This window comes from Bubalus kerabau, chromosome 11, assembly GCF_029407905.1.
Source record: "Bubalus kerabau isolate K-KA32 ecotype Philippines breed swamp buffalo chromosome 11, PCC_UOA_SB_1v2, whole genome shotgun sequence".
NCBI classification, from domain to species: Eukaryota; Metazoa; Chordata; class Mammalia; order Artiodactyla; family Bovidae; genus Bubalus; species Bubalus kerabau.
Genome location: NC_073634.1, coordinates 27,364,908 through 27,390,968, shown reverse-complemented (window position 1 = coordinate 27,390,968; position 26,061 = coordinate 27,364,908). Strand labels below are relative to the sequence as shown.

General features: G+C 48.2%; 1 long non-coding RNA gene across 3 annotated transcripts; it reads right to left on the bottom strand.

Moving 5' to 3' along the window:
* Positions 1-1,989: 1,989 nt before the first annotated feature.
* LOC129622966 (uncharacterized) lies at positions 1,990-8,751 on the bottom strand. Of its 3 annotated transcripts, XR_008700214.1 has the most exons (5): positions 8,549-8,751; positions 7,311-7,511; positions 5,795-6,916; positions 3,662-3,829; positions 1,990-2,151 (listed from the first exon to the last, which is right to left on the bottom strand). It is a non-coding gene; the product is annotated as an uncharacterized LOC129622966 (long non-coding RNA). The 3 variants fall into 3 exon arrangements; XR_008700215.1 differs by lacking the exons at positions 7,311-7,511; positions 8,549-8,751 and having other exon boundaries at positions 3,662-3,863; positions 5,795-7,277; XR_008700213.1 differs by lacking the exons at positions 7,311-7,511; positions 8,549-8,751 and having other exon boundaries at positions 5,795-7,277.
* Positions 8,752-26,061: the final 17,310 nt, after the last annotated feature.

Below are 26,061 nucleotides of genomic sequence, written 5' to 3'. Positions count from 1 at the left end.
AAACTGTGGAAAATTCTTCAAGAGATAGGAATACCAGACTACCTTACCTGTCTCCCGAGAAACCTGTATTCAGGTCAAGAAGCAACAGGTAGAACTGGACATGGAACAACAGATCAGATCCAAATTGGGAAAGGAGTACATCAAGGCTGTATATTGTCACCCTGCTTATTTAACTTATATAAAGACCACATCATGAAAAATGCTGGGCTGGATGAATACTAAACTGGAATCAAGATTGTAGCAAGAAATATCAGCAACCTCAGATATGCAGATGATACCACTCTAATGGCAGAAAGTGAAGAGAAACTAAAGAGCCTCTTGATGAGGGTAAAAGAGGAGAGAGAAAAATCTGGCTTAAAATTCAACATTCAAAAAACGAAGATCATAGCATCCAGTCCCATCACTTCATGGCAAGTAGATGGGGAAACAATGGAAACAGTGACAGATTTTATTTTCTTGGGCCCAAAATCACTGTGGACGGTGACTGCAGCCATGAAATTAAAAGACACTTGCTCCTTGGAAGAAAAACTATGACAAACCTAGACAGTTTATTAAAAAGCAGAGACATAACTTTGCTGACAAAGGTCTATATAGTCAAAGCTATGGTTTTTCCAGTACTCATGTATGGATGTGAGAGTTGGACCATAAAGAAGGCTGAATGCTGAAGAACTGACACTTTTAAATTGTGGTGCAGGAGAAGTCTCTTGAGAGTCCCTTGGACTACAAGGAGATCCAACCAGGAAAATCAACCCTGAATATTCATTGGAAGGACTGATGCTGAAGCTGAAGCTCCAGTTCTTTGGCCACCTGATACAAAGAGCCACCTCATTGAAAAAGGCCCTGATGCTAGGAAAGATTGAGGGCAGGAGGAGAAGGGGATGACAAAGGATGAGATGGTTGGATGGCATCATCGACTCAATGGAGATGAGTTTGGGCAAACTCTGGGAGACAGTGAAGGGCAGGGAGGCCTGGCATGCTGCCGTCCATGGGGTCACGAAGAGTCAGACACGACTGAGCAACTGAACAACAACACATGAGGAAACTGAGGGGAGGAAAGGCGAGATAGTACCCTCAGCTCCAGTACTAAGTAAGAGAAAGAACCGTGACTCAAACCAGCCTGTTTGACTCTGGAAGCTCAGCTCCTTCCCCTTGGAGAATGGAGGAGAGGGAAAGAGAAGAGAGCTGCATGGAGCTGGGGGCAGGAGGAAGGAGAGAAGACACCCTAGGAACACGGTCTAAAAATCCTGGTAAACTACAGAATGAAGTCTGAGCCGTGGTGCTAAGCCTGCCCCTGGTAACCCTAGCCCTCAGACACCATGCAGTCTGCAAGTCTGCTCTCTCCCAACCCCCCCACTTATCTCTCTTCCCTCTTTACCTGCCGAGATGACTATTTGTCTGGTGTTGGAATCTGCATCTCCGCATCTGTACATTAAATAGTCTTTAGGACTTAGGGGCTACTGCTAGGGCAGGGGGCAAGACCCCAGTCCCTGTCCCAAGCGGGGTTACCTGTGGGAGGGTGACTGGAGCACCGGGGTGGAGCGGGACTGGAGAGGCCACTCTGCCTGTGTCTGCTCTCAGCATCTCGGGGCAGCCAGCCTGCATCCATCTGCCTCATTTCCTGTGCAGCCTCCAGTGGGGCAGCGCAGCCTCTCAGCTGCAGGCTGTTGGTTCTCCTTCTCTAGTCACTGGCACTCGATGCAAGTCATCCAGAAGTAGGTGAGATGATGCGGCTCTCATCTTCCTCCTAGAGGGCCTCGTGGGAGGGAAGTCCCTTTACGCCCTGTGAGCCCACACCGCTCTTCCCAGGACAGCACGCTGTCACCCAGGAGGTGAGGCTGGTGTGCGCACTCCTGTCGGCTGCTTCCCTGGGCTGGGAACCTCTGCAGAACCTTCCCACCCCAGCCCTCCTGAGCAAAGAGCCAAGCCAGGGTAAAGCCTGTGCATATAGGGCCTCAATTTCAGATCAGATTCACAAATTTAATTTCCTATTCCTTAATTTAATTCTGCATTTTAGTTTTGTTTTTATTATTTACATGGGTTCCCTTTAATGATTCCAAATTGCTGCTGCCCTCTAGCAGTATTTTGTCTTAGGTTAACTTCTTGAAAACCGATCAGTGTTGGAGTTTATTCCGCGCTGGGTTGAGTTATTTTCTGAAACGAAGCACAATTAAATTAGAATAATGAACATGCTCTTTAGAGGATTAATTCATAATAAGCAGGCCATGTGCTAAGCTCACAGAAGAAAGGGCACGAGGACCGAAAGCTGTTTTTTTCTGCCTAAATATGAAAAGTACATTCTGCAGAGCAGAACAAATCAGCTAATGATATCCAGAGCGCTGGCCAGCCCCAGAGCGGCACGGAGCTGGCGTCTCGAGTTAGCGGAGCTCTCGCTGATGGTGCTGCCTACCTTCGCGTCTTGAGAAGGCTGGCAGCCGGTGAGCTGTCTGGCTTCCTTCTCCTCAGCACAGCTGACCGAGGTCACTGCGGACCTCCTAGATTCTACCACAGCAAACCCCAGAGTCCACAGCCTGTGCCGTCCCAGGCTTTACCCTAAGAGCCTCCCAGAGCCTGGCCATTCGTTCATTCTTTCCTCCAAAGGATGCTTTACTGAGCTTCTCTTATGGACCAGGGATCTGCGGGTACCCCCTCGGGATACATCAGCGAAGAAGATAGACAAAGACCCCTTGCCCTTCTGGAGGCTGTGTTCTAGCACTCGGAGACAGACAATAAACAGTAGAAATAATAAGAGAATTCTGAAGTATATTATAAGGCAATGAGTGCTAAGGAGTGAGGAGATTGGGAGTGGTGTGTGTGTGGTTTGCAGTTTTAAATATGGTGGGTCAGGGTAGGCTTGTGGAAAGCTGTCAACTGAGCAAAGACTTCAAAGACATGAGAAGTGAGTCACTTTCAGGAGCACCCAGGGATCAAGAGCATGCCACAGGAAAAGGCTGGAAACAACGCAGGGTAAAAGTGTTAAGGTGGGAGTGTGGCTGGTGAGTTGACGGTGGGCACGGCCAGTGGGGCCTGAAAGGAGCAAGTTAGTGGGGTGTGAGACCAAATCCTCTGGGGCCCCGGGTTCTGTGCTGAGTGAATGGGATGTCAAGGCAGGGACTTGAGCAGAGGGGACACAATCTGACTCATGTGAAAGGGTCTCTGGCTTTTGATTGAGACTTTCTGGGGTGAAGTAGGGTGGGGTGGGTGGAAGCTGCCAGACTTGTCAGAAGGCTAGCGGCTTAGGCCTCTAAAACTCGAGCCTCAGGTTGCCGTTTGCCATGTTCTCTGGACAGTGAAAATGGCCTTCCCTGGTGGCTCAGACGGTGAAGAATCTGCCTGAAGTGTAGGAGATCTGGGTTTGATCCCTGGGTGGGGAAGATTCCCTGGAGGATGAAATGGCAACCCACTCCAGTATTCTTGCCTGAGAAATCCCATGGACAGAGGAGCCTGGTGGGCTACAGTCCAAGGGGTCGCAAAGAGTGACTAACACGTTGGACTGCAGCCAAGTGCTGGGCCCAGGCTTCACAGCCAGGCCTGGAGGCTGAGTCTCCTGTAGCCCCCTGCCTCCCCGAAAAGTGGCTTTCAAGCAGCTGTGAAGCAAGTGTACAACCGTTGTTCTTTGGCCCTGATGATCCCTCTGCAGCCCCTCCCCACCCCTCCCACTGACCTGTAGACCAGGAGGCCGGAGCCTGCAATGGAAGGGGGCTTCCAGGCAGGGACGGCTCTGCACTGTCCCTTTGTCTGTCTCAGGCTCCTCTGAGAGGGAGACACCCTTTCATCCAGGTAACGAACAAAGTGACATCAGATGGCCTCTGCTGGGCAGCTGCCGCAGAAGCTGGGAACAGATCAAAGCAGAAGAGGACCAACATCTGCTGCAACCAGAGCAAGGAAGAGGTACAAACAAGCTGAATGCATAAATAAGCAGATGAATGATTAATGGGAGGGGGGATGAATGATTAATGAATAAATGAATGATTGATGAATCAACAGCTCAGAGCCCGCTCCAGCTCTCTGCTCCTTGGGTAGAGTCTCTCTTGGGAACTGAAGAATAAAGATCCTCCCAAGGCTATCACCTCTAGAATTCCTGCTGGAGTTGGGAGGTGGTAGAGGCTTTGGTTCCTCCCTGGGGCTGCAGGGACAGGTGGAAGGGAGGAGACCAGAGCCACTGGAACTGGGAAGGAAGATGCCTGGGCAGACTGGGTTCTATAGGAGGAGAACTCTTAGGCTCTCACAGGTGGGGAAGGTGTGAGGAAAAGAGAGTGTTTTAAAGAAGTTTTAAAAAATCTTTTGGCCATACCACAGGCATGTAGGACCTTAGTTCCCCGATGAGGGATCAAACCTGCACCCTCTGCATTGGCAGTACAGAATCATAACCACTGGACCACCAGGGAAGTCCCAAGAGGGTATGTTAAATGTAGGTTTGATTATTACTCGGGTATTGTTATTACTCAGGTATAGTAAGGTCAATGGGTCAGAGGATCCGGAGACAATTGCCATTGAAAAGATAGTTTGTTATACTCATAGGGCCCAAAAAAAGGGCACAGGCCACACCATGGTGGGGGACACGCGGAAGCACCATGGTCAGTCGGAGGCAGAGGGAGTGATGGAAAATGTGGACAAGAGCCTTTACTGTGGTTTCCACAGGGCAGGCAGGGTAAGCAGATTGGCTAGTTTGAAACATTGCGGTGGGTTCTAATGCATAGGGGCTGTCCCTGCTGTCTGAACCCTGGTCCTGGGGAGATTAGAGCCGAGGATATTGTTGTGGACTGTAAAGAGATCTATAAAGGAGGTGGCTGAGGGCTTGGACTCTGGGTTGGTTGGTTTGCATATGAAAGCTGTACTGGCAGGTGAGTGTTTATCTCTAGGAACTGGCTAACCCCGGAGAGGAGCCATCCCTCCAGTGTTAGCAAGGCCACAGAGCAAAGCATCAAAATTACAGAAAATTTAAAAAACACACTTAATTCCAGAGGGACCCGGGTCCCTGGTGGCTCAGATGGCAAAGAATCTGACTACAGTGCAGGAGACCCGGGATCTCTCTGGGTCGGGCAGATTCCCTGGAGAAGGACATGGCAACCCACTCCAGTATTCTTGCCCGGAGAATCCCATGGACAGAGGAGCCTGGCAGGCTGCAGTCCATGGGGTTGCAGAGTCAGACACGACTGAATGACTAACACACACACAATACAGAGGGAAAGAGAAGAAACTTGGTTTTTCCTTTCCTAGTCCCACTCTAGACATTCTATAGATATGGGGTCTTGGATTAGTCTCATTCTAGACCTTGTTAGGATAGAGAAGTGCATTTTAACTGGGTGTGTGATTGCATCATTTCAACAGGCAGGAAAATTTTGGTGACTGAAATTTCCAGATACTTCTCCTGATGGGGCAGGCTGGTGATAACCCCTCCACTACGCTGGCACCACCCAGAGACTTGATAAGCCCCCTCTTCCAGAAGCTCTTGTTCCCTGGTGTGGCCGGATCCTGGTGTCTCACAGGGGAGAAGTGCCCTGTGGGGCAGGGTTCGAGGAGGCAGTGTCTGGAGATGCTGGATCTCAGGGTCCCTCTCAATTTTGGAGGAGGGTCTTGCCAGGGGATTTCCACAGAATCTAGACTGTGAGTTGGAGGTTCAAAAGACCGCTCAGAAGTGTACCTGTAAATATGCCACTTTATTTTCTGAACTTGAAAATCAAAATCAAAATGGCCCCTATTAGCAAGCTTATTAAGGGCTAGATGTTGGGCTAAGAACTTTGCATTTTTATATCATTTAATTCCCTCAGCAACCCCAGGATGTAGGTATTTTTACCTTCATTTTACAGACCAAACTGAGGCACCAACAGGCTAAGTGACTTGCTGGCAAGTGGTGGAGCCAGAATTGCACCCAGATGGGTCACAGCCACTTGGAGTTGAAAACTGAAGGGACTTCCCGGAGGCCTCTTCCAACAACCCAGCTGATCTCTCTTCATTCCCCCCGACCCAGCGTTTCTTGACCCTTTGAGGGCTGCAGGGCCCTCTAAGCATGTGATGAGTGTAACATCTCTTCCTAAACGCACACTTTGCATTTGCACAAGTACATCTGCAATGCAATTTCAGGGGCCCACAGGCCCTCCTGAGGCTCTCGAACCCTGCTTCTGGCATTCGCTTTCTACAGTGACTGTTTTTCTTTCTCATAACCTTAGGGCACAAGGCAACCCTCCAGGCCCCAAAATCATCCCAGTGGGGAATGGAATCAGACAGGACAGGTTAATCAATGAAAGCTTGCAGCATGCTCCTTCCATAATTGCATTCCTGCCTTTTCATCCCAGCAGCCAGCACTTAGGGTAATTGCATTCCAATAAGGCTCCCAGGTTTGGGGCCTCTGGGGCCTGCCCTGGAACCTGTTGACATGCCATCTGCTTCCAGAGGGGGTTCTGGAGACCAGGACAGCCTTTTAAAATTCTTCTCTGTTGTCTTTGCTCTAAGAGAGACAAAGGACTCTGCAACAGATCTTGTCCAAAATCCCACTTTCTTAACCCACCCATATCAACCCTGGAGCCAAGGAGTCTTCCTCCCTCCCAGGCTGTCTTTCTGAAGTCAAAATAGCAGCACCTGTCATTCCAAGTGGATGACCTTTGGAAACACCTGGCTTCGGAGCAGGTGTGGGGTTGGGGGGCTGACACAGGGCCGGCTGCGTGGAACCCCTGCTCAGGACTAAAGGAATGAAGCACTTGGGGAGCTCCCTTAGGGCCTGGGCCTCATGCTCTCATTTGCTCATAAGATTTATCAGAACCTCCCTGAAAGACGCCTTCTCTTTGCAAAGAAAAGCCACTGTACAAAAAAGGAGGGAAACCTCAAGAAACAGGCAAATTTCATGAATCCAGAGAGTCTCATTTCCAGAAATATAACTTCCTCTACAGAAGGTCCACGGCTTCTCCAAGCACCATGAAGTCTATACAAGTAACAGAAAAAGTGCAGGGTTCAGGGTGATTTAAGTTTCACTGGTTCCCAAATAGAGGTGCCTCCTCTGCTCACCCCCAGCAAAAGAATGAGGTCTTAAGTGGAGAGGTCTGGTGTTTGTTCTATGACTTACAGATGCACCCCATCCCACCCCCCACCCCATCCCCGCAGCTTCCAGCACCTGATGCTTCTTTCCTGCAAAGAAAACTCCCCTGGGGCTCTTCTCTCTCTCGAAATTTAGCCCCAACAAGCCCGCCCGCACCCGCCACCAGCCCGGCTCCCTTGTCCACCTCCTAAGGGCTGACAGCTGAGTCCCTCATGCCTGCTGAGACCTTCCCGCTCTCCCTCAGAGGCAATGGGTTGTTTCAGGATGGAAACGTTCTTACTGCAGAAGCGAGGGAGGGCAATGAGTACTCTTGGGTGGTTAATCCCCTCTCCAACATTATAATCCTTGCGGCTGATCTGTGGTTTCGCAGAAAGCGTGGACTTTTCAGTGTGGCAGGCCAGCGCTTGAATCGTGCTTCTGCTGAACACAGGCTGTGTGACATCGGGCCAGTCCGCTCACCAGCCTGCATCTTAGTTTCTCCCTGTGGGGGTGGGGGTGAAGGCAACAGAATGAGATCTGTCTTACAGCAGCAGTTCCCAATCTTTTTGGCACCAGGGACTGGTTTTGTGGAAGACAGTTTTTCCACTGATGGGGTTGGGGGATGGTTTCAGAATGATTCAAGTGCATTCCATTTATTGTACACTTTATTTCTATTATTATTACATCAGCTCCATTTCAGATCATCAGGTATTATATCCTGGAGGTTGGGGGACCCCTGCCTTACAATGGTTGCAACTGAAGAGATAACATGCCCTGACCCCCAGCATTTGATATGTGGTTTCCAGAATTCCATGGACAGAGGAGTCTGGCAGGCTATATATTCCAAGGGGTCACAAAGAGTTGGACACAACTGAGCGACTGACACTTTTTCTTCTTTCTTTCCTACGTGAAGGCACAATTCCTCTAGCATTATGAGATGTTAGAAGGTTCTGCTGGGTTGTTCTCTATCAGCACCCTTGGACCTGACTTCTCCCCAGCTTTTCCCCCTTCAACCATTCCATTCTGTTCTTTCTTTATCCTAGTCTCTCCTTCTACCTGGGACTTCCCTGGTGGCTCAGTGATAAAGAATTCGCCTGCCAATGCAGGAGATGTGGGTTTGATCCCTGGGTCAGGAAGATCCCCTGGAGGAGGGCATGGCAACCCACTCCAGTATTCTTGCCTGGAGAATCCCATGGACAGAGGAGCCTGGTGGGCTATAGTCCAATGGGTCGCAAAAGAGCTGGACACAACTTGGTGACTGAGCTTGCCTGCTCCCTCTACCTATAGCACATTGCCTCAACTGCAAATCGCTGCTTCAGCCTTTCTCCAGAGAACGTGGTTCTCACTAACAGGCTTGGCATCCCTCCTGTGGTTCTTAGTAGCGGTGAGTGTGGCCTCACAAATGGGGACACGATAGACAGGTCAATTAGTCCATCCCTGCCTCTTCCGGTTTAACACATCCAAGTCTGTAAGGGCTGCTACCCACTTTCCATGAGTGGTGAGACTGTGAAGGTTACGTTTGAGTGGGGTGGATCTTACGTGGGCACCAGCCTCCTGGGGACGAACAGGAGCTGCCAGGGCTGTGCGAGGCACACATCCTCCTGTTCAAGGCCATGCCCGCTTCCATGTCTTCACTGTCACGAACATGCACACCCTTGCCATTGGCATCCCAATCAGGACTACCTGAGCCTCAGAGGACCCAGACCCGGAAGCACCATTTGGGGGCATGTTTTGCATGCTTACAAGTTAAGTGTTTTAAATGGAATATTGAACTTCCTAACACAGTGCATGGATGGGGTGGGGGGTAGGGAGTGGGGTAGGAAAGGGGTCACAACAGGCCAGTGAAGATTAGGGATTTAATTAAACTGCTTGTTTGGGTAAGGGCTTTTAGGTGCAAAGCTGCTTTGCATGATAATGGCAGTTTATCTGAATTCCTTTCTCCTGAAGGAAACTCTTTTACACTTAATTACTGTGACCAGTAAACCTGTTTTATCCTTAACGCCCTCTCCCCAGGGGTGGGGGTTTGGGGGCGGTTTCCCTCTCAGCTTCAGTTCTGGTGACCACTGCCAAGGACAGACCCTCTAGTCATCTGTTGCAATCCAAGGAGGCCTGTCCACGTGGCAGGCAATACCGAGGTGGGTGGAGGGCCCTTAAGATGACTCAGTGAGGTCAGGTCTGGTTCAGGGTAACCCCTGAAGGTCCCCAGAGGGCTCCACAGCCAGCCAGGGCTGCAGAGAATGGGGCTGGGGTTAGGCTGCTGGCACTGAGCCAGAGGTCTCTGCTCCCAGAACCCGTGAATGCTAACCACTGACATTCACCTCACAGTCTCCTGCTTCTGAACTGACTGGCGGGGTGTGGTGGCTAAGAGTGCTGGGTGGCGGTGGTTTGGTGGTGGGGGTGGGTGGGTGGGTAGTCAGGAGTAGAGGGGGAGTTCCTGGCTGACTTATCAGGGTGGTCCAAAGGTGGAGGGGCTTTATCTTGGCGTTCGGTGGTGGTGGTGGTAGTAACTGTTTTCCAGGTAGGTTGGCAGCATTTGTTTACCTGCCAGGCAAAGGGAGAGGAAGATGGAAAGGTTGGTGGGGAGAGTAAAAGAGCCCCGGTACAGGGAGGGAGCCCCAGGGAGACACGCCTCAGTGTTCAGAGACTCCAGAGAGGCAGGCAGGCTAGGGAAGGGTTAAAGAGTTTGGGAACTCCTGTTTCCAATCACTTGTCAGCCAGCCTCGCTCTCATCCTTATCAGCAGGGATAGGGCCATGCAGGGAGAGGCTCAGAGAGCTTTGGTTTCCAAGCTCTTCCCAGACTCCAAGCTCTCAGCGTTTCTCTTTACCTTCTAAGGGCTCGTGGCTCCGGCTGGGGGCAGGGCGGCGGGTAGGGTCTGGGAACCCAAACACATTTAATGGAATAGAGTAGGAGTTACTAAATGCAGCCCTGGGGTAGTAGGGGGCTGAAGAATCTCAGGAGTAAACCTTCAGAGTTAAACTGCCCTTCCTCCCTACCCCCGCCCCCACCTCCATAACAGAAAGCCAGATTCATGCAGCTGCATCTTCACTCCTTAGTTAACTCACCATTGGCTAACACCCTTCAATGTTTTTCCCTTTTACAGTTTCCGCTGAATCAGAGATCTACGTTGTGTTCTTGTGCACTGGCTTTTGGAACTCAAGTAAAGACCCTTTCATTTCGGGTGAAATTCCTCTTGGTAGATTGGCCCTAGGCTGGTCTTTGGAGAGGTATGCAGTTTTCATTTCTGCTATCAATACTAACTGTCCTTGTTTCAGCCATTAGAAAACGTGATGTCTGCTTTTTATATCTTCATTCTAGTTATTGATTTAAAAGATGTTGCCTGGGAGAGGGCTGAGGGTTGAGCCATCAGTCACACCAATATAGATTATCTTCTAGAACTTGACATCAATCCAGGATCACTGTCCTTTGAACCTAGTTATTAATCCAGCTACTAGTCTCCCATATTGTGGTCCTCTGATTTATTAATATAATCCACCAGTGTTTCCAGAAGGTTACCATGAGAAAAGATAGGCCCCTCTCTGAAATTCAGTACACTTAGTTCCCTGTATCTTCCTGATTTGCCATTCTAGTAACCGTTAAAGGAAGGAAGGTTCATGTGATACTTTGCAGTAGAAAAGAGATATGATATGAATGCAAATGTAAATATCATAACTACAATTTTGTAAGGGGCAAATGTTTCTTGCCAAGAAGAAGTGGTACATATTTCAGATAAGCCAAGGAGCTGGGTCTGTAAGAGAGAACTGATCAAAGGAAGAAATGGGGATCTAAAGAGGATTTGAGTGCCTCAAAAGCAGGGACTGGGGCAGCAGTTTGTGGAAAAGGCACCAGTTTCAGTGATGTGGGGGTTCCTGTGACTGCAAGAGTAGTTCTTGGACTAGAACCAAGATTTCCAACCCTTCCTGGAAAACCAGCCACATGACATCGATTCTTCTAGATCTGGAAACTCCAGGCAGGTTCTGAATACCCTAGGCTGACCCTCCATGCCTCTGGTAAGGCTGTTCACCTTGATAGCCCTCTACTTGCTGCCTGCGTGGTGAACATCTCATCCTTCCTTTCCATTCCAAGTCTTGCCTGCCTCCTCCTCACCTCTGATTCCAGACTTTCCCAGGTAGAACTACTTCTCCCGCTGTGACTTTTTCTTCCCTGTACAGATGTTCCCAATATACATTTGCACTGGGAACCCTAGATTGTACAGAGGAAAGAACACAGGCTTTGAAGCCCAGTGGAGCTAGATTTCAGCTCTGACTTTGTGTCTTATTTTAACCTCTCTAAATCTCATTTTCCTTATCTGTAAAGTTGGGACAGGAATAAATACTCAACAGGACTGGTAAGAGGATTCAACAGATAGTGAGCACAGAGCACTGTATTAGTTATCTTCTGCTGCAGAACAAATTACCCCAAATTTAGTGGCTTAAGCCAATAATGAACACTCTCTCACACACTTTCTGTGGGTCAGGAATTTGGGAACGACTTGGCTGAGTGGTTCTGACCTGATGTTTCCAATGACGTTGCAGTCATCTGAAGGTTTGTTTGAAACTGGAGACTTTGCTTTCAAGATGGCTGAGTCACATGGCTGTTAGCAAAAGGTTTTAGTTCCTTCCAGGTTGTTGGGGGGAGGCCTCATTTCTTCTCCATGTGGCCTTCCCATAGGGCTTCTTGAATGTCATCACCACATGGCGGTCAGATTTCTTCTAGGGTGCCCGTTCGGAGATGGAAGCTGCATAGCACTTACGGCCCAGTCTCTGAAGGCACACAGTTTTTTCCCCCATAAATTCTATTAGTTATAGATGTCAGTCCTGCTCAGTATAGAAGAGGACTACAGAAGTACATGAATACCAGGGAGTGAGCATCTTTGGGGTCCATACCCAGCCTATTGTTTATTGTTGTTCAGTTGCTAAGCTGTGTCTGACTCTTTGCAGTCCCATGGATTGCAGCATGCCTGGCTTCCTATCTTCCTATGTCCTTCACTGTCTCCCAAGGTTTGCTGGATATCTTCCTATGTCCTTCACTATCTCCTAGGGTTTGCTCAAATTCATGTCCATTGAGTTAGTGATGCCATCCAACTATCTCATCCTCTATCGCCCTCTTCTCCTTCTGCCTTCAACCTTTCCCAGCATCAGGGACTTTTCTAGTGAGTCAGCTCTTCACATCAGGTGACCAAAGTATTAGAGCTTCAACATCAGTCCTTCCAATGAATATTCAGGGTTGATTTCCTTTAGGAGTGACTGACTTGATCTCCTTGCTGTGCAAGGGATTCTCAAGAGTCTTCTCCAGCACAGTTCAAAAGCATCAATTCTTTGGTGTTCGTCCTTCTTTATGGTCCAACTCTCACATCTGTACATGACTACTAGAAAAACTATACCTTTAACTGTATGGACCTTTGTTGGCAAAGTGATGTCTCTGCTTTTTAATATGCTGTCTAGGTTTGTCATAGCTTTTCTTCCAAGGTGCAAGTGTCTTTTAATTTCATGGGTGCAGTTAATATCTGCAGTGATTTTGGAGCCCAAGAAAATGAAATCTGTCACTGTTTCCACTTTTTCACAATCTCTTTGTTATTGAAAGCATATCATATCATAAGGTGGAAACAAAGTCTCCACTGACAGATTGATGGATAAAGAAATGAGATCTATTTGTGTGTGTGTGTGTATATATATATATATATAATGGAATATTATTAAGGCTTAAATATAATATATATTACATACACATAATGGAATATTATTCAGTCTTGAAAGGAAATCCTGCCATTTGCAACAGCATGGGTAAGCCTGGGAAACATTCTGCTAAATAAAATAAACCAACACAGGCAAATACTGCATGATCTCACTTATATGTGGAATGTAAAAAAAAAAAAAAAGAACGGAGAACAGAATGGTGATTACCAGACGCTGGGGAGTGGGGGAAAATTAAAGTTATTGATTGAAGCATACAAACTTTCAGTTATAAGATAAGTAAGTTCTAGAAACCTAATATAAAGCATGGTGACTGTAGTTAATAGTAATGCATTGTAGACTTGAAATTTGCTAAGAGAGTAAATCTCAAGTATTCTCACTACACACAAAATGTTTAACTATGGGAGGTGATGGATACATTAGCTAGTTTGTGGTCAACATATCTGTATATCAAAACATCACATTATATACACTAAATAATTTTTAATAATAATTATTAATTTTTGTAGATTATTTTTGTCAAAAATAAAACATATTTTTAAAAAGTTTATCATAAGCATCCAATTAATAGTAGCTGCCATTATTATTAATTCATAAATCTGCATTTTCTACTAGAAAATAAACCCCTCCAGGGTGGTCATTGTGTCTTGACTATTTGTATCCCAAGTTCTTAGAATAGTGTCAAGTGTACTGGTAGGTCCATACTAAATGTTGGTGGAGAATACATGAATGAAGACTTGGAGAAAGTTAGTCTAGTGGTCTAGTGGCAGGCTCAGAGTGAGGGGAGAGTTCACACTCAGATGTTCAGTAGAATTCTGTAACAACCATGTACCTGGAATTACCAACCTGTATAGAATCAAGACTGATGGTTCCTTACATTTTGATGCCTGAGTACCAAAGACATTTGATACCTTAACAGCAGACAGCACAGGAGAAGTTCTTAATTCTCTTTGGAAAAGAGACCCCGATCAGGAATTTTGACGTGGAGCAATAATCTCAGTCCCATGTTTTAAAGAGTGAACCCTCTGCTGTTTAGTTCCCCAGCTTAGGGCAGACATGGGAACCTCTTGATATTTTTGTCATACTCAAATTCCTATCTTGATGACTCCCATGTCCTTCAACCGGGCAGAACAATCTCTCTTTCTAGAAGATCTGATGCACATTTCTTAGAGTTAATTAAAAGTGCACAGAGAGTTTCATGTCAGAGACCTGCCCGGCTCCTCCTGCCCTCACAGCAGCAAAGGAGCTGAGTCTGTGAAGTAATTGATACTCTGGGCAATATTGAGTTTCCAGACATGTAGCTCAAATTGTAAGCCTTGCTCCCGCCCCCTGGGCTTGAAAGTTCACCGATTGTCCTTTTCCCACAGACGGAGCCCTCTGTCTCTTCTGGTGTATGTGTATTTGCTCCATTTTCCAATAAGAAGCCACTCCTGTGGGGCTGCACCTCCAGAGCCTGGGACATAAAGACCTGTGGAGAAGCAGGTGTCTTTGCAGGGATTTCCCATGTAGATCACATTCCCAGTTGCCTGAGGTTCCATTTCTCCCCAGTTCCTTGAAATCTCAAATGAGTAGGTTTATTTGGCCCTTTCTCCCTTCTTTAAGCCAGGGTGAGAGTGGCAAGAAGAGAGAAATTCTTTTTCTATCAGAGTGGAAGGAGCTCGGTTGCAAAGATCAATATGTTGCCCTAGATAATAAAAAGAAGATTGGGACATAAACCTAGACACAGCATGGGAGACACTTGATATTTGCATTGCACTTAAACCCAACCAGGTCACTCTAGGGGACTCTGAAAGGAAATTAAAAATGCTTATTGATTGAAATTAAAAAATGCCATAATTGGGTCTGTTATTATGTATCAGGGACCATTGTAATCCCAGGCAACTGCACTCTGGAATGACCCCCATCTTGAATGAGCTTCTTTTCATGGCATTCATTTCACTTTCCAAAAGGATTTAACCAGAAAGGACATTTTTGGTAGAGACAGCATTGAGAAATATGGCCAGTGGGAGAGTTGGAGACTCGTGCATATGAGGAATTCTTTGGGTATAGGATCAAGGCGATGTGACTCTATTGGTTTTCAGTTTCCCCCTTTGCGTAGCTGTGGAAAGAACGTGTCATTCCTGGTCAAAAACCCTGCCAAAGTATTTCCTTGGAGATAAAAACACAGAATACGAGTTTTAAGAAACATTTTTTGGGGAGTCAAAAGAATGTTAATGATTAAATTATTAAAGAAGTTGAAAATAAAATAAATACTTATGACCAGTTAAAATATTTTACTGAAAGAAAAATACTGAAAGAAAATATTAAGTGTTCAGAGGGGAACCAGGGAGTGGGGCAGAGAGAACCCAAAGAGGGACAGCGTGGAAACCAAATTGAGGAAGCAAGAATTTTTAACTAATGATTATTAGAGAAACAACAACGGTGATTCTTTTAAAAAACCAATTATGATTCTAGGAAAAGGGACACAAAATAATTTGTCAGCCGTACTAGGTTGAGTAAGCTATGAGATTTATGGATAGTATCTATTTCTTCTGTGACTAAAAAACACTTTTTTGGATTGTTTCATTCAGTTGACAACCATTTATTGAGCAGATACTATATGCCATTGCTTGGCATATCCATATGCAATCAGTTCAGTTCAGTCGCTCAGTTGTGTCCAACTCTTTGCGACCCCATGAATTGCAGCACACCAGGCCTCCCTGTCCATCACCAACTCCCGGAGTTCATTCAAACTCACGTCCATTGAGTTGGTGATGCCATCCAGCCATCTCATCCTCTTGTCGTCCCCTTCTCCTCCTGCCCCCAATCCCTCCCAGCATCTGAGTCTTTTCCAATGAGTCAAGTCTTCGCATGAGGTGGCCAAAGTACTGGAGTTTCAGCTTCAGCATCATTCCTTCCAAAGAAATCCCAGGGCTGATGTCCTTCAGAATGGACTGGTTGGATCTCCTTGCAGTTCAAGGGACTCTCAAGAGTCTTCTCCAACACCACAGTTCAAAAGCATCAATTCTTTGGCACTCAGCTTTCTTCACAGTCCAACTCTCACATCCATACATAACCACCGGAAAAACCATAGCCTTGACTAGACGGACCTTTGTTGACAAAGCAATGTCTCTGCATATATGCAATAAATACATTTAAAAAATCCTTACAACAACTCTATGAGTAGGTATAATTATCATTCCCATTTTATAGGTGAGGAAAGTGAGGCTCAAGTGGATTAAGCACTTGTTGAGTGCCACAATTAGGAAGCAGTGAGGTGTGGATTTGAACCTAGGAAGTCCTGTAAACCATTGCATAATGCCATCCCTTAATAAATATGTGAGCAACCAAAATGCAAGACAGAGTGGAAAGCACTTCATGGATGATGAAATCAGCTGCAATCAAAGTTCTAACCTCTGGCAAGGGAAGGGAATGGTAGGAGGGAGCTCCCTTGAGGGGTGGTATTTGAGCTGGGTCTTCAATGTGGGCGAGATTTTCTAAGTGAGCAGAGGAAGAAGCATCTTCTAGATGGAGGGGCTGACATGAACCAGTGCTTGGAATTGGAAAGTGAAAGATGTGTTTGGAGAAGTTTATGATTCCAGTGTGTGGGGACAGCAGTTGTCCATGGTGGCAGCGGGTTAGCTGGAGTGAGAGAAAGCCATCAGGAGCAGGGCTTCTCCTACTGTTGAGTGCACACGTGGAGGTCAGGGGTAGAGGTTGGGGGTGGGGGTGGGGGTGGGGTTCTTGTTAAATGCCACTTTCTGCTGCAGTAGTCTGTGGTACCAGCCCCCAGGGATGGCCAGGCAGCCGGTCTTGGATCATACTGGGCATCTGGGCTCTTGAGGGCCTTGCTTTCCTGGCTCAGGGTGTGGAATTTATTTGGTAAACCCAGGGCTGCACAGATGGATTCTACGCAGGAAAGGTTTTAGAAAGATGTTTGGTGGTAGTGTAGAGTGCTCTGAAGGCCTTTGGGCTTTGGTTTCTTAGCTCCTAACTTGCAACCCTCAAAGCTCAGAACACTGACTCAATTGGGGTTTGGGCAGGAAAACCTGAGGTTCCCGGCTAGTTGACAGGACTCAGCTCACCTTTGGCTTCTAGTTGTCACTTTTTCACCAGAGCTGCCTAGAAACCATTTCTCTCCTCCTCCAGGACTGGCCAGTAGCAAAATCTGTCCTATTCTCTAGAGTTCAAAAAGGAGATGAAATGTTGGCTCGACCTTGGGTCATCCTTGTGGGCCCATCCTGATAAAGGCTGGGCCTTGTCACCCAGCACATTCTGGATCACTTTTCCACAACCGACAGATCTGCTTAGGAAAGGAAAAATGCTGCTAATATCAGCCTGAAAAAAACATCATCAGGAAATTAAATCTGTGGCTTTAAAAAATCCCACACTGCTTTCTGGCTCTGCTCCCTCTCCCAACAGGGATTGCTCCCTGGGCCTGGGGGCCTCCTTCCGGCCTCCTCCCTCCCTATCAAGTCCTCCCACCCTCCATCCCCTCCCCCAGCCTCCTCTCCCGCTTTCCTTCCTTTCTTTCTCCTCCCTCAGGACCTCCAGCCTCCCTTCTTTCTTCTCACTGGGCTTCTCCTTTGTGGCTTCAGGCTTCCCTTCCGGTCTCTAGGCCTCCAGCTTTTCCTCAGCTCCAGGGAAGCATCAGTCTGTCTCCTTTTCATTTCCCATCAGGGAATCCTACATGCTGAATGGGCCCTTCAGACCAGGCCCTGAAGGGGACTTGGCTGGGGCACTAGGGGAGAGGGGAGGGGTGCTGGGGACCTGCCGGGTCCATACAGAAGCCCATTGATAGTCAGCCCCTCGACACAGACAACCCAGCCCAGCCTCCATGGCTCCAGGCGGAGAAAAGTGTCCCTGGAGGCAGTGGTCAGCAACCCGGCCATCGTGAATGACCTCAGTGTCTGACTGGTGGGGGAGCCTTCATTCTGTACCCTCCAAATCCTTTAGGTCTATCAGCCCCACCATTGGTGTGAATATATTTGTCTTGAAAATAATTTGTCAGTACATCTCCATCAGCAGTGCTGATTTCATTAATTGAAAGAATTAGTTCTTTGTGGCCAATGGAAGAACATGGAGCCAAAATACACGGAACACTTTCTCCCCAGTGACCCAGAGACCCTTGGACGAACTCCTGGGTGCCATGAAAATGGATCGTTTTGCAGAAAGAATATCGTTGGATGTTTATTTAACATCACTTTCCATCCCCCCAAAAAGACCTTCAATCCTTCTCACATCTGGCTGCTTTTCTTCCTCCACTTTTTGTGTAGAGCCAGGGCAGGGAGGAAACTTCATCAGCCTGAAAACATCCAGCAGCAAAGTGTAAATTAAATGTGCAGAGGGGCCAGGGGCAGGGGAGTCTTATATCCTCGGGGTGGAGGAGTGAGGAGACTGTGTCCTCACCCCTACTCAGTATGGGCGGAACTGTTTCTGGACCCTGCATCTGCCACTAGGAGCTGTGTGACCTTAGGCAAGACACTCTACTCTTCTGGGCCTCAGTTTCCTTACTCATAAAATGGTGGGGGTGGGGCACTAAAGATACCCTCATGGGGCTCTGGGAGGATTAAAGGGGGTAATGTGTGTATAGTGTATGGCATATAGTAGATACTTAATTGATGGTAGCTATGATTATTTTTGTCGGGATCAAAATCAGAACAGATTTTCAGCTGTCCCTAGATCTCAGAGACCTGCCTTTGCTAGTTCCATTCAGGGAGACAGATGGGCAGAAGTATACTCGATGGGGGCAGGGGAGACAGATGGACAAAAAAGCATGATCAAGGGGATCGGATGGAAGGACAGACCAATGGGATGATGGACAGATGGGACATCTCATGGGGAAAGTAAATTGATGACAACTCAAAGGAGATACTGAGACACGGTGGTCCTGTGGGAGGGACAGATGGATGAGGTCCAACAGGGGAGACAGAGAGATGACAGGCCAAAGTGGAAGACGGATGGCAATTTCATAGTGGAATGGGGGTGGGCATGGGCAACCCAATGACTGGGGAGAACAGATGGACACCATGCTGATGGTGGCGGGGCCTGGGCTTCCTGTTTAGTCTCTTCCTTAGGGCTGGACATCCCTGAATTCAGAAGCACCCCAGGGGTTCTGTGGGCATTTGAGAGGTGTGTGTGGGGCGGGTATCACATGACCTGAGAAGACACTAAGCCCCAGGGTCAGCTGGGGCCTCTGTGCTTCCCCCTCCCGCAACCCCACCCTGGGTGGCCCCACAGATGAAGGCTGAGCTATGATGGGATGGGGAGGAGGGAGAAGGAGGAGGAGGAGAAGGTGGGAGAAAACAGCGTTTTGAAAGAAAAGGGAAATAAAACTGGCTAAAAGTTTTATTTATTTAAAATAAAGGTTCAGTTATGCTTGACTGTAAACATGCTGGCCCATCCCTCCCTCCCTCCCTCTCCTCCTGGCAGAGGCCTGGGACCACACAGCAAGCCGGGGGCAGGAGGCAGAGAGAAGGCCAGAGTAGGCCCTGGGGAGGGGTGGGACTAGGGTGCCCCAGGTGTGGGGAGGGGAGAGGGACCTAGGAGCTTGGCAACCTGCGGAGCACAGCTGAGTCTAAGACCCGCTGGCCCTCAACTCTCGGTCCTTCGCCACACAAACCCCAAATAGTCCCAAAGGCTTCGGCTCCACACACAGCCCGAAAACACTCGGCAGGGAGATGCGGATGGCGTAGCCACACACAGGGACACTCGCAGGTGTGCAGGTCTTTCTCTCACCTTCCTCTCTGCTTTTCTGTTTGTCAGAGATAGACAGCAGGGTCCTCCAGGAGGTGGCAGAACTCCAGCTGTGAGTCACAGGTTCTATTTGAACTCAAAATCCTTACCTCTTTCTTTCTGGTTCCACCTGACTTCCTTCCGTGTTTTTCAGGGACTGAGCCTCTTTGGGTGGCCTGTAAGAATCTATGAGCTTGATGGAGCAGAATCTGGAGTAGAGACAGGTGTGGGGGACCCTGCCTTGCAGATCCTCGATGAAGACATTGCGCAGGCTGCCGTTGGTGGCCCCACTGGCCAGGGAAGGGCTGTGGTATGCAGCAGGGTCAGGAGGCAGGAGGCAGGAGGCAGGAAATGTTTGTGATAAGAGCTTTCCCTTTTAGCAAGCTCCCCTCCAGTCCAGACTGGGCTGTAGGGAAAGGTCAGGGGGCTACAAAATGCCAGCCTTGGGGACTGAGGCAGGTAGGGTGGCATTCATGGGGGCCCTTGGGGCTGAAGAAAGGCTGCACCTGGGGATAACACTGACCCTGGAAAAACCAGACAGGGCTGCCTTCCTTTGGGATCAGAAGGCTCAACCAGACTTCAATAAGGCCAGATCAATAAGGCCAATTCTTTTCCCTTAAGAAAAAGAAAAGAGGAAACAAGCACCCTTCCCCTCCCAAACTTTGTTAATCCAAATTGCTGGGAGCAGGAGTAGGTCTCAGTCTGTCCTGGCCCCAGGGCAATTCATGCTCCAGGTTGGTCCCATTTGGGGACCGCTTGTGACACTAACCAGAAAAACGGGAAATGGAAATGTGTGCTGAGGACCAGGTCGGAGGCTCCAAGATAGAATCCAACCCAAGGGAGTCTTCTGCTGGGGATGGAGGCTCAGGGATGTAGTCATAGAGCAAAGCTTTGGAGGCTTCATGCTCCTCTGGCTTCTACTGTCTCCTGTTTGCTCGGGGAGGGGCGGGGCAGCAACCTCGCCATCTGTGGTTGACTTGGACAGCTCACAAAGGAGCAGGAAGTGCCGCAGAGGAGCCGCCACGGGTGCTATTGTGCCAGTGGCCCTTCGGGAGGCTTAGCAGCTTCTGCCTGCCCCTGGGGGCTGCACTGTAAATGCCTGTGTAATGCTAATTTGTGGTTGGCAGGAGATTGATTGGGAAGGAGCTGAACAATGGCAAGAGGAGGCCAAGCTCTCTCCTACTTCAGGATAACTTGAGTGTGTGTCTTCTAGAAGGAATGTAGCAACAAGGGCACGGAAAGGATGGTTGAAAGAGAGGACGAGGTTTAAGGCACCGTTGGTCAGAACGATAAGAGCCTTCCACCATTGGTCTGCGGGGTGTAACTCAGGGACATATTTTTGAAGGGAGTAAGTAGCATCCTATCACTTTTGCTGTGTTCCATTTGTTGAAGGCAAATCCCTAGGTCCAGTTCGCACTCAAGGGGGAGGGATTACACAGAAGGCCAGAATCCGTGAGAGCCATTTCAGAATCTGCACAGGACCCCTTAGACCAGTAAAGTGCCTGGTTCCTAGTCAGTGCTCAGGAAAAGATGTTGTTACTTGGTCTAGTGTGATCTGGAAGACATGCTACTTTTCCCCCAGGGGCCCTGGCCTCTGCTGTCCCATCTTCTTTCCTACTGGAACTGGTTTTCACGGAACATGTTCCTTCCAGTGCTGTGGGGTTTGTAACTGCCCTCTCTGGGTGTCGGCTGGCCAACAGAGGACAGATGCTAACACATAATCACACTGTCTTCCTGTCTCTTTGAAAACACGTGTGGTCCTGCATTGTGGTCAGTCTACAGATATTTTAATTTCCTGTTTACCTGCTCATTGCAGGATCGGATTTCTTCCTGCATTTATTTATTTATTTTTCTCTAGCAGCCTGTAGACAGGTATTTCTGTCTGACCATCTGGTAGCCATTCACCTATATGGCAGCTTGAGAAAGGAATTAAGTTCCCCTGTTTCTTTAGCCATATCTGCATCCTTTGACAGCAAGTTACCTTCATCACCTCTTAAAATTCTTACTATGTTAGTCTTTCTGGTACCTAGGAGGCTCTTTAGATCCCCTTACTATATGCAACTACATCTCCTTCAGGTTAGCTTCTCATGCCTTTCTTTTTGCGCTGAGGTTTTAAACATCCTAGGTAAACTCCTACATCTGCACCTCTCCTCACCCACCGCCCCCTAAGAGTGATGGATTTGGCTTAACCAGACCAGACCTAAAGTCATCAGAAAATAATCAATGAAAGAGAAAATCTGACCCCTGTTCCTACCTTGTCTCTTGACGGTTTCCTCAGGCTTTTGACCTAATTTGGGTGGATGATTTGGGGAGAGTAGTGTGTCTCAAGAGAGAGGAAGTTCCAGGGCAAGAGTGAGGTGGTTGGAGCCTCATCCTGCTTTGATTTTGCATCTCATATCTTAAGAGCCCACCATCTCCCCCTGCTGCTGCTGCTGCTAAGTCGCTTCAGTCGTGTCCGACTCTTTGCGACCCCATGGACTGCAGCCTACCAGGCTCCTCCGTCCATGGGATTTTCCAGGCAAGAGTACTGGAGTGCGTTGCCATTGCCTTCTCTGCCATCTCCCCCAGGACTCATAGAAAATGGGGAAATCATGAATTGGGATCCCATCAACAGACAGGACATCAAGGGCTTCTGTTCAGGAGTTTTAACTCAGCCCGTTATTATCTGTTGTATTTTTTTGTTGGAAGGAGCATTGGAAAGGCAGGGGGCTATCTGACCATAGGATACAAATACTTACGGTAAATGTCGTAATACACTATCCCTGAAAATGGTGCTGCATGGAGTGAATAACTGATATCCTAATCAGGATGAAGCCAATGATTGTTTTCTGGGATCTTAAAACTTTCCCGACATCATTCACATACTAATTTCTAACTGGTTAGTGGACATGGTCACCATTTCTAGGACCTGTTGTCTGATGGTCAAGAGTGTGCATTCTGGTCAGACTGGTTTTGGTTTGAATCCCAGTTCCTTTACTTATGACCTATGTGACCTTGTTTGTCTCTCAAAGTCTTAGTTTTCTCATCTGTAAAATGGGCACATGATGGTTTCTAGTCTCACAGAGTCGTTATGAGGATTATATTCTGTAACACATGTGAGAGAATATATAGCCTTGAATGCTTGGCATATAGAAAGCCCTCGAAGGTTATCGTTAGTTTTATTATCTCAGCTCCCAGGACTTTCCAACAGTTGAAGCCTCTATTTTTGGAACTCAGTTTCTCTGTTATACATCTTCCTTGATGGGGATTGTCTCTTTTGCCACCCCCTCCCTTGAATGTTGAGCATCTGATGACTCATGTATCAGTCTCCCTCCTGACATTCTGTCTCTGGGACTTTGACTCCCCTCCCTGCAGCCCTCGCCCTGTGCTAGCTACTTCTGGTGTGTGAAGCAGCCTCTGAGTTCTGTCAGCTTATTCCTATGGAGTGTCCTCTCCGGGTTGAGGGACCATCCAGCTGGGTGGTCTCCCTCCTTATCATTGATGACCTCATCGTGAGCCTTACCGAGGCACTGAGGAGAAATGTGAAAAGTTCAGACAAGTTGTTAGTTGTCATCCTGCTCAGCACCCCACCCCCATCCTGCCAAAAGTTAACGGAATTTAACGCTCTTCCTAAAACACAGAACTGAGTCAAAACGCTTTTTGTCTGTAGACACAGAGGAAACCTTTCACATGGCTGGGGGAGCTGTGCTGAAGAAACCACCCAGGAGGCCAGATGGGATGTCTGTGGTGGGTGGGATCTCTCGGTGAGAGAAGGGTTTAGATATGGGGGATGGGAAAGTGTCCATGTGGCCCAAGGCTCCACCGTGATCCCAGCCTGTGGCCACAGCCGCTCCAGGCCAGAGGCTTCCTCCATTTCTACAGGAACCCTGGCAAAGCAGTGCTTCCCCCCAAACTAGTCTGTCTCCTTTGGAAACTGGTTCACTTGTTTCCATAGCAACAGGACTCCCCAGCTCTGTCCTCTCTGAGCCCCATCTCAGAAGCTTTTTGGCACCGATATCAAGGGGTGGGTAGTCTTTTTCAGAGAGGATGAATCATCTCCATACTTGATCCAGAGGGGATTGGGCTTTCTAAAGCCCAAAGCTCTCATGTGATGTAAACAGTGAAGTGAAGGCTAGGATGTCAGGGTGTTAGGGAGCTTGGCTCTGCTCGGGAAAACAGGAATGCTGAGTCAGTTGATGGAGGCAGATTTTGATGAGTGTTGCGAATTATTGGTTTGGCATGGAATACGAAGTGGCTTTGTACCAAATCACCGGGGGCAGGGTGGGGATGGGGGTGGGAAGGGCTGGCACCAGCAGGGACCTCGACTGGCTTAGGTGGAGTGTCTGTGGGCTCCCTCTCAGAGATCTGGATAGCTTGTGTTACACAATCCTTCTGAGGAGGATGAAACTCATAAGCTGTCCTCTAAAGGGAGGAGGAGGATCATCCATCTGTCTCATGCCCACAGTCCTGCCCATGAAGGGTGGATAAAGCCTGTTTCTCAGATGCGACAACAGAAGTGAGGGTCTGGGGGTGGGAGAGTGATCTTCAGGTTGGTGGGGAAGTTGGAGTGAAGATATTTTTCCTTTCTGATCATCCCAGAAGAGGACAAAATTGCCTGTGTGGTGGATGATAGTTTGTCTTTGTATGGAGACTGGTGTGGAAGGAAAAGAATAGTGCTGGTACATGGGTTTCCCAGGTGGTGCTAGTGGTAAAGAATGTACCCACCAATGCAGGAGACACAGAGATGCGGGTTCAAACCCTGGGTCGGGAAGATCTCCTGGAGGAGGGCATGGCAACCCACTCCAGTATTTGTGCCTGGAGAATCCCATGGACAGAGGAGACTGTCGGGCTACAGTCCACAGAGTCACAAAGAGTTGGACATGACTGAAGCGACTTAGCTTGCATGCATGGTGAGCTCTGCAAGCTGATTAGTTAATGGAGGAGCCGAAACTTACTTTGGGAAGCTGACCACTGATATGGGTCTAATTTTTACCTGCATCATTTCCTTGTTTCTTTTAGTGTTTTTAATACATAAGGGAGAATAAACAGATCTGAAGATCCTGTTAATTTCTTTGTGATTTGAACGGGTGGGTGAGATTCCTGATTTCTGTAATTATCTGTGCCTGGAGGTGTATACAGGAGAGGATCACTGGGGAAGAGTGGAAACTCCGTGTGCCTAGGAGTGGGGAATGTACTCTGAGGGTCATGGAAAGAACGTCCTTTTGACAGCTGGCTGCAGCCCTCTGTGTGGGTGGGAGGGGAAATAATCCCTTTTATCCTGGCTTTGGTTTGCTTAATTACCTCTTTAGCAGTGCTGTTCATGGCTGCGACAGGTGTCAGCTTTGTAACACAGATGACAAGAGCTAGCCAACATCTTCGGTCATTCCTGACCTGCGTAGATCTTCAGCACTATGAGGTCTCGTACCCAAATGTGGTCGCTTGTCCTGGGGATTAGATATAAGGTGTCAAGTTCATTTCTGAAAAAAAGTCTGGAAAGGCAGTTTCTCCTTCTGAAGCCAAAATAAGAAGTTCTGGTGAAGAATTGGGGTAGAAGGATGGGCACAGGGGATGGAGACTGAGGGAGTTTGTCACTGCATTGGAAAATTGTCCTTTGCACCTGCAAGATGCAGGAAATCAGCAGAGAAGAAACAGCTGGATTCTTTTCATCACCTTATCCTGCATATTATCTTGAGATAATATGTACTACACTACACTTTGAGAGAGTGTAGAAACCTGGGAAGTGTATATTAGAGGAAGCAGGAACACTGGGGTTTTAGACTGCCTCTGGTCAGTTGTGGACCTCTTGGATCGCCACCGGGGCTCTCTGCATCTCTGTAGTTTTCTCCTCTGTTGGTGGCGGCAGGGAGAGTTGGTGGACAGGGATTAGGTGGTCTCCAGTCTCTGACCCACTGGCCCCAGCGTGACCACGTCTCTCACACACAGCCAGAGATGCTGACTGCTCTCAGCAGCGCTGCGCTCTCCCCTGCTCTGCCTCCCCAGCGGGTTATCACGCTGACTCTGCGAACACAACCCCCATCTGGATGCGGTCCAAACACCAGATGTGCCCTCGATTAGTGTCGGTCTGGGGAATGTTTCCATGACTGAAAGGTCAGTGTCGGCTGGAAGTGCCCAGAGTGGGTGTCTGCCCCTCACCCATGTCAGCTGCAAGGGCTGAGTCTTACATTATCTCACTGGCCCCAGGAACTTAGCTGGGGCGGCGTGGGGGCGGGGGGCTGGCCAAGTTCAGAAGGGCCTTGTTTTACTTGCCTTCCTTCTCTGATTTTTCCACTTGGAAGAGACTCCAGGGGTGTGCAAAGAGGGAAGTCCTGCTGGTGTGTAACTGAAAACACTTTGTTCTCCTTTAGATCTGCAACGGGCCCCTGTCTCTTCTGATTTTCTTGTGGCGCCCGTCACCTCCACTATGGAAAGAAAAACGAACCATGATGGTGTGATGGGCCAGGCTGCCATGTTTTACCCTATTTACAGGTCATGTTAAGTATTGCTTCTACACTTCAGATGGCCTTTCATGTTTAATTTCATTCGAGTAGGGCTGTGCGAGGCTTTCCTCTAGGTAGCAATGAAAATTAAACACAATTGAGTTTGATGTGTACCTTATTGATTCCAGACCCATTTCAGTAGACTGGGACACTTCAGCGACCTGCAAATT